Below are 9,188 nucleotides of genomic sequence, written 5' to 3'. Positions count from 1 at the left end.
GAACAAGCCTAAGAAAATGGCAGTTTTTAGCAAACAGGAGCATTGGCCTCCTTTAATATTTTTAATATGTTTGTTTTATTTTAAGAATGATCTATGGAAGTTACATCTACTGTCAGATTTTTCAGGTATAATACTATCACAGAAGACACAGGAATGACACATAACATGAAGCATATTCTTAATACCAGGGTTGGTTGCATATCAATTAAAAGTAACAATTGCAGCTGGATTTTCTAGAAGTGCCTCTAATTTCAGACATGATCAGGTAATCTTATTAATGTGTTTATTGAATTAATTGCAAAGTGGCTTTTCTCATGCGAAAATCTGTTTTCTTGTAACTGACCCTATTCAGTTTGGTCAAAGGAGACAGAATTCCCACGAGAAAAGTCACTGCATCTGATCTTTCATGAGCGAATGCCTGAGTCCACTGATACTAAAGGATAAGATTGTATTAGAACATCTATTTAATTTCTAGTGATGGGACATTTCAAGTATCCTCTCTATACCACATCTACCAAATCATGGAACCGCTGTTTACAGTACCCATTCCAAATAGGTATTAAATATAGGGATTAAATAGAATTAAACTGGAGAGAGCCCTACAAAGTGAATAGGGTGAACAGCTTCTCAATTTAATTAGATTTTTGCATTTTATGTGGAATCAGATGAAATGTTTTTTACAATTTTATTGTATTAACATTTGAGTTTTTATAGCAACTGCTGCATTTCCTGCTCTTCTACGCAAAAGGATATTCAATGTTGCATTGTACAATATAAATCAAAAAGACATAAGAGTAGAACAAAGTGAAGTTTTAGGTTCAAACTTTTGTCCTCATACTAAAGAAAATGACTTTTAATATTGTGATTCTTATAGGTAAGCTCTATGGGTACTATTGTTTTCCATGTAGTATTTGCCTTTCTCTAGTACACCTAAGGGTTTTTGGGAGAAATATGTCTTTGTCTATCTGTGCCACTGTTAACTTGACATACTTATTAGGTTAAAGGGCACCTGTCTAAATTCGCGAAACTGCCATGAAAATTGTGCCAGCGTCCCAAAAAAAACGGACACCGGCGACCGTTTTTTTTGGACGCTGGCACATTTTCGCAACGGACGCCAGTGTCCAAAAACGGAGGCCGGCGTCAAAAACGAGATGCCGGCGCCGTTTCGTGAATTTTTCTCAGGTTTCACGGGAAATTCGAGAATTTTTCGGCGAAACAGGACAAATCCCCCATCACTACTGCCAATCTTTCTCTGGGTGGATTACTGTAACAGAGCATATAGAATTACAGCACAAGTAACTGCTGAGCGTATCAGAGGGGTATTAATTTATAGACGTTACACAGACATCACAGACACTGTGACCTAGAACAGACAGCGCATACATTGATAATAATTCACCTGGCAAAGTTTTGTATTCGTGGTTTTTGTAGTTTTTACACTTTTTTTTACTATATCTTGAATTTTTAGAGCTTTTTAAAAAAAATAAAAAAACAAAAATCTAAATTTAAAATTTGATAACTGTGGCAGATTATGCAATATCTCAGGGATTCATCACTGTAAAATCATTTACAGGTTTGGTAAAGCAGCCTTGGCTAGCAATGCAGCACTTTGGAGATCTTAATGGAGCACACCTCTCAAGATGAACCTTCTAACAGGCCACCAGAATAATCATTATATAAGACAGGGAAGACCGTGGCAACTGTAGCTATGCTCAAAGCTTATAGTACATAAAACGTATACACACCTGTCCACAAATCTTTTATGCTTCTGCAGTATATGTTTTGGACCAGTCTATGGATTTAAATTGTCAGTGGGCAGAGGTCAAACATCTCACTAGTGGGTTCCGTCAAATAAATTGGTGATAGTGCTACCCTCAAGCTATTAAATTAGAATATAATAAGTGGGGTCCAGGTCGGTCTGCCTTGGATCAAAAGTCTTGGAGGCAGATATAAATAACAAAACATAATAAGACAAAATACAAATATAGAATGGAAAAAAAAGAAAATGTTGTGCTCTCCCAGTGGATTAAAATAAGGGAAGAGACTTAAAGAACAATTCAATGTAAAAACATAAACTGTGTAAATAGATAGGATGTGCAAAAAAAAAATGTTTCTAATATAGTTAATTAGGCAAAAATGTTACCTATAAAGACTGTAGTGAGCAGATGTCTAACATAATAGCCAGAACCCAACTTCCTGCTTTTCATTAACTCTGAGTTAGTCAGCGACTTGACGGGGGCCACATGGGGCATAACTGTTCAGTGAGTTTGCAATTGATCCTCAGCATTCAGGTTAGATTCAAAAGCAAACAGTTATGACCCTTGTGCCTCTCCTCAAGTCACTGATTGGTTACTGCCTGGTATCAGTGGAAATCAAGAGAGCTGAAAAGCAGGAAGTAGTGTTCTGGCTATTATGTTAGACATCCAGTCACTCTAGCCTTCAAACATTTTTGGCTAACTACCTATATTTGAAACTTTTTTTTTATTTTGCACAGCCTATCTATTTACCCAGTTTTTATTTTTACACTGAATTGTTTCTTTAAAGGGACAGGGGTCAATGCTACCAGGTAAACCTCAGAGCCTCAAGGGTGGAGGTCTTTGGGAAAAAGGTTACTAGGATGGTTGATTCAGGTTCTAGGGCATTCTGAAAGTGTTAATTCCCCCAAAGCTCATTCCAGCCTTTATACATTACAGTTTTGGCTAACTAACTATATTGAAATATATTTTTAATTTTGAACAGCCTATCTATTTACCCAGTTATTATTTTTACACTGCACAATTCATTTAAGTCCAAAGGTCCCCTGTCTCATTGGGCCCTGGGCAAATGCCTCTTTTGCCCATTTATTAAAATGGCCTGTATGGAATGCATCTGCCTGTTGATCTGTATTTTGTTAGCTTTTTCTTATTAGGTTATTTAGGTGACCCAAAGCATTCAGAGTACTTACAGTGCCCCAGAGAGCAGAAACAGGAGCAACACAATAAGAGAAATTCAAGGGGTAATACCAATTTGGCATTTAAGTGCTCAGATAACAGGAGGAAAGGGAAATAAGTCAAGAATTGAGCAAGAGGTAATTCTTTCAATCAAGGACCTACATTCAGGTGTTCTACTGTATTCCCCATAACAAATTCAAGAGGATGTGTCAGTGAGAACACTAACTGTAAGCACTACATCAGTCATCTTGCTGTTAGCTAATGTAAGGAGATTATGTTGCACTGCTGCCTTGTCATCATCATCATTATCATTTATTTATGTAGTTCCAGCAAGTTATGCAGCTGTAATGAAACATCAGGAAGGCAGAAATAATGCAGTTCAGGTACAGTATCTGCTGTTCAAAAAGAATTATTAAATGTTTCCAGAAAGAATCATATGAACAAAAGTGATGATTAAGGGCTGTTCCCAAAATGCATTAGGCATCCATTGCACTCCAGCCACCAGGCTTTTTTGAATGATTTAATAAATAGTATTTCTTACTCCATGAGACGTTGTACCATTTAATTTTTCAGTGTTGAATGTAGTCTGGATCCCATACAGCTGAAATGGATCAGGGAAAAGAATACTGCAGTCCCTGCATTTGGACAAGCAGAACCTAGGGGAGAGCTGCTCCATTTTATCAAACATGGTTGGAGCACTGGCTGCTCTTTATAGCTAGTTCTATCTCTCACATTTCCTAGTACAAGCTATGATAATAACTATCCTGTACCTGACTTTACCTCGTTCCTGGGGTCCCTGTTCCCTGACTTCATTAGAGTGCCACTTAGACAAAACAGCTTTACTAGGCCTTGCTGATCCCAGACACCCTGAAAAATCTACCCAGATCAACAAATGAAGGCCAAAGAGGAAGAGCCACCCCTTTCTAAACACTATGTTAAAGTGACGTAGGAAGTAGTTATATGCCTATGATACAAATACAAAATATGCTTATACTCAAACTAGATACATGGGGTTCTGCACAGTAACTAGGGAAAAGGAAGTGTAGTGATTTAAAACCATAAAGGCATATAAACCCTAAGGGTTTCTTACCCTAGTTCCCAGCATGTTAACTCTTGCATTGATGTTAAACCATGCTGAGATTTAGGGGCAGATTTACTAAGCTCGAGGGAATAGTTCAACTGCAAAAATATTCGAATTTCAAAGCTATTTTTTTGGGTACTTTGACAATCAAATTGGTCAAATTCTATCGAATCGAATGATTCGAAGTAAAAATCGTTCGACTATTCGACCATTCGATCATCGAAGTACGGACTCTTTAAAAAAAAAACTTCGCCTTCATACTTCGCCAAATTAAAGCTACCGAAGTGCAATGTTAGCCTATGGGGACCTTCCAGAGCACTTTTCTAAGTTTTTTTTGATCGAATAAAAATCATTCATCACTCACTTAAAATCGTTCAAATCGTTCGAATCGAAGGATTTTATTGTTCGATTTTTATTCGATTATTGCGCTAGGGTTACTTCGAGGGTCGAATTCAAGGGTTTTTTAACCCTCGAAATTCGACCCTTGATAAATCTGCCCCTTAAAGTACAGCAATGCTATTGTGAAGATGTTATTAGGGCATTGCTAAAAAGTATAATTGTTTTTTGTTTTATGTTTTATAATTAATGGTGTATATGTAGAGGGTAACATCAGAACCATCTTCACTGTCAAATTTCTGATAAACTTTTGGAAAGGATAAGCCCTATATTTTTGTACATAAAATCTAGTCAAATACTGTGTTTCATTTTCTTTCCCTTATAAGTAAACCCATGTGGCTTAAAAAAAAACCTTCCATGTTGAATAACTTCGAAAAGATGCATATAAAGATAGACAGCCTAGGGCAGTATATGTCAGTGAAATATTAATGGAAGGCACTTTCAAGTCATTCATACAACTTTAGACACAAATTTTTGAACAAATTGTGCTGTGAACAAATTTAAAAAAAATGGATATTTTATTACTTCCCAGCATCCTCACTTAGAGCAATCATCTTCTAAAAACCACCTGATATTCAAAAACCCAGCATTCTCAGCCACTACTAAAATCCACCAACTTTTAAATGTCACCCAAATAATATGCTTAAAGAATATCTCAGGTTTCAGGTCATGTACATGCGTTCATTGTATGAAACGTATCTAAATAAATTGTGGATATGAGCTAGTAAGCATCTTGCAGATGTAGCCTGAAGGGGAGCCTTCGCGATATTAAGACACAGAGAAGACTAGCAAATTCCTGCAGAGACAAGTCAAACTAAAGGAATAGTTTTAAAAATTGCAGAAACTTGTAGGCAACACAGGATCGTTAATATCTAGAAACGTACGAATGCAGACATTCGTAAGGACTCCACCACACATCTAAATCTGACACACAGATATACCATTCACTTCCAATTCAAAATAAAGTTATACACACTGTGACAGAGCCCTGTTTATCAAACCACAACTAAACTCACATTTTAAAAGGCACAAATGACTACTTATTCATTTAAGGGGTGGTTCTCCTTTAAGTTAACTTTTAGTATGTCACTTTTTTTTAATAGTTTTTTAATTATTTGCCTTTTTCTTCTGACTCCTTTCAGTTTTCAAATGGGGGTCACTGATCAGATCTTAAAAGGATTCTGTCATGATTTTTATGATGTAGTTTGTATTTCTAAATTGCACTGTTTACATGGCAAATAATTCACTTTACAATATAACATTTCATTCCTGAACCAACAAGTGTATTTTTTTTATTATTATTTCTAATGTTGGTGTGTAGGCGCCATCTCAGGTCATTTTGCCTGGTCATGTGCTTTCAGAAAGAGACAGCACTTTAGGATGGAACTGCTTTCCAGCAGGCTGTTGTTTCTCAAACTCAATATAACTATATATAATATAACTCAATATGTGTTGCATTGGGACCTGGATTTTACTAATGATTGCTGTTCTTATATCTACCAGGCAGCTGTAATCTTGTTTTATGGAGCTGTTATCTGTTTAACTTCCCATTGTTCTGTTATTAGGCTGCTGGTGGGGGAGGGAGGGGTGATCACTCCAACTTGCAATACAGCAGTAAAGAGTGACTGAAGTTTATCAGAGCACAAGTCACATGACTAGGGGCTGCTGTGAAACTGATAATATGTCTAGCCCCATGTCAGATTTCAAAATTAAATATAAAAAAATCTGTTAGCTCTTTTGAGAAACGGATTTCAGTGCAGAATTCTGCTGGAGCAGCACTACTAACTGATGAGTTTTGAAAAAAAAACATTTTTATCCCTTTAAAAACAAATGCTCTGCAAAGCTACAAATTCATTGTTGTTCATTGTTATTTCTACTTTTTATTACTCATGTTTCTATTCAGGCCTCTCCTATTCATATTCCAGTCTCTTATTCAAATCAGTGCATGGTCACTTGGGAAATTTGGACCCTAGCAACCAGATTGCTGAAATTGCGAACTGGGGAGCCGCTAAATAAAAAGCTAAACAACTACCGTATATACTCGAGTATAAGCCCAGTTTTTCAGCATCCAAAATGTTCTGAAAAAGTCTACCTTGGCTTATACTCATGTCAGTGAGCAGTAGCTGAGATTGCAGTCACTTTTAATCATTCCTATACCAACAGTTCGCTTGGGGAGAGACTGCAATATCACACAGCGCCTTCTGTTGGTTATATGAAAGAATAACAGTGCGCCCCTGTTGGTTATATGAAAGAATAACAATGACTGCAATATCACACAGCGCCATCTGTTGGTTATATAAGAAAGAATAACAGTGACTGCAATATCAAACAGCGCCCTCTGTTGGTTATATGAAGGATTAACAGTGACTGCAATATCACACAGCACCCTCTGTTGGTTATATGAAAGAATAACAGTGACTGCAATATCACACAGCGCCCTCTGTTGGTTATATGAAAGATTAACAGTGACTGCAATATCACACAGCGCCCTCTGTTGGTTATATGAAAGATTAACAGTGATGGCAATATCACACAGCACCCTCTGCACATGGTAGTGGGACAGTGGGACAATGTACACAGTAATCCGTTTGGCAATTCTCTGTCACCATCAACTTTGCAAAGAAGTCCAGTTGATTGCTGGGGGGGTCAATTTGGTGGAATGTGCGCTGTTAGGAGACAGGTCTGTAGTTGTGTCTAGGCTCATACTCAGGTCAATAAGTTTTCCCAGTTTTCATAGGTAAAATTAGGTACCTCGGCTTATACTCGGGTCGGCTTATACTCGAGTATATACGGTACATCATACTAAAAGTTAACTCATGGCAAAAAAAACCTTTTAAAGTTCCAAATATTAAAAGCACGAAAAGGATAAAAACGTATAACAAATCCAAATATGGATACAAAAAAAATCAAAATCCTTGTTTACTCTCAATTATTTGTGCATTTGAAAGCAAAAATCATTTTGAAACATTCTAAAACCTTGAAGTAAGTAAATATTTAAAAATTTGCAAAGGACAGCTCCCAAAAAAAGTCTCGGTGATCTCGGTAGCCTTAAGATGGCGTACATACATGGTTTTTTTTTGTGGTTTTTACACCTAATAAATAGCGGGAAAAAAATTGTCTTTAAACCATTCTTCGCATGCAAGATTTTAAGCATTAAAAAGTTCAATTGTTGAAAAAAAAAATAAATGATAATAAAACGGCCCTATAGCCATGCTCTTTTTATCATTTAAAAGAAAGGAGCGCCAGATGCATAACAATGCACAAATAATGTAGTTGACATTTTTCTTCTGAGAGTTTCACTGAAGTCAGCTACAAATTAATTTGATTTTCATTATTATTGTCTGCATGCAAAATGGCAACATATTCCACTTACACAGTAGAAAGCATGTACTGCACCATACAAGGTCTAGTTTCATTTTGGTGCCCATATCCCCTACCAAATACCTGGGAATGATAATGATAAAGAATGTGTTGATACAATGGTTAAATGACTGTGAAAGGGTATTGATTAAATGATGTACCACTAATTACAGGTCAAGTCGTTCCTATAAAAATGGATAGAGGAGAGAATTGCCTCTGTTAAGGGATCTTTTGTTCTGCATTGGTAGTTCCCAGATGAATAGATATCATCTAAACCTTGTTTGTTCATTTGAATTGCTGCAATGCACTTGGCACATATCTTCTGACACAGGGGTGCAAATGATATATGACCATACATATATGAGAATAATATGTATAATTTGCATCCTCATTTTCTTTACTACATGCTGAATAAGCAATAAAATATGCATATGTATGTGTCTGACATACTATATATTAATATATATATAGTGAATAAAGTACCCCCTCTTGTAAAATATAAGGATATTATAAGTTACCGAGGAGTTTCATGACCATATAAAAACACGAGGCCGAAGGCCAAGTGTTTTTATACAGGTCATGGTACTCCGAGGTAACTTATAATATCCTCATATTTTGCAACTGGGGGTACTTTATTTATTATTTCTCCCCGAATGCCTCCCCTCGCTCTGCGCCTGGCTAAAATGAAAAATCGCCTGCGCTAATCACACGCCGCGATTCGATTTCCGAAATCGCCCGAAGTTGCCTCACGAGGAAACTTCGGGCGACTTCGGAAAACGAATCGCCGCGTGTGATTAGCGCAGGCAATTTTTCATTTTAGCCAGGCGCAGAGCGAGGGGAGGCATTCGGGGAAGATTGGTCGTGGAAAGTCGCGGCGATTAGTCGCCAGGCGACTAAATCTCCCCAAATCGCCCAGTGTGTCTGTTGTTGTGATAGTTTTACATTATCAGTGGCAGTAGTAGTTGTAGCACACTTGTTTATGCATAGCCATAAAATGCAGTGCTTTAAATAAAGTGCTAACACACAGTAGTAATTCAAATCTCTTTTCTTTTGTTGGCTTGGATACACTAGTTGTATCACTTCTTGTCCAACTAAACTATATTTTTTGATATCTGATATGTCCTTTGATTTCTGACCCATTTTATCCTGAAAACACCCTTTCCAAGGCAATATCAGGATCCTTGTACTGCTCAATTGCACCATCTGCACCAATGGCACCACTTTAAAGACAGGCATTCTGTGTCCCCAGCAACCCTTGATAACCCAATCTTGGTAGACCACAGGTTAGAGAAGTTTGATGAATATTCATTAACTGATGAAAAATAATATATCAAGTTTTTATAGCATCATATTGGGGGGAGTCCACCCCTAGCAAATTATTCTTCAGGGAAAGGAAAATGGAGTTCCGCACACTGAACTGC

Source organism: Xenopus laevis, chromosome 6L, assembly GCF_017654675.1.
Source record: "Xenopus laevis strain J_2021 chromosome 6L, Xenopus_laevis_v10.1, whole genome shotgun sequence".
NCBI classification, from domain to species: Eukaryota; Metazoa; Chordata; class Amphibia; order Anura; family Pipidae; genus Xenopus; species Xenopus laevis.
This window is presented reverse-complemented; position numbering follows the sequence as displayed.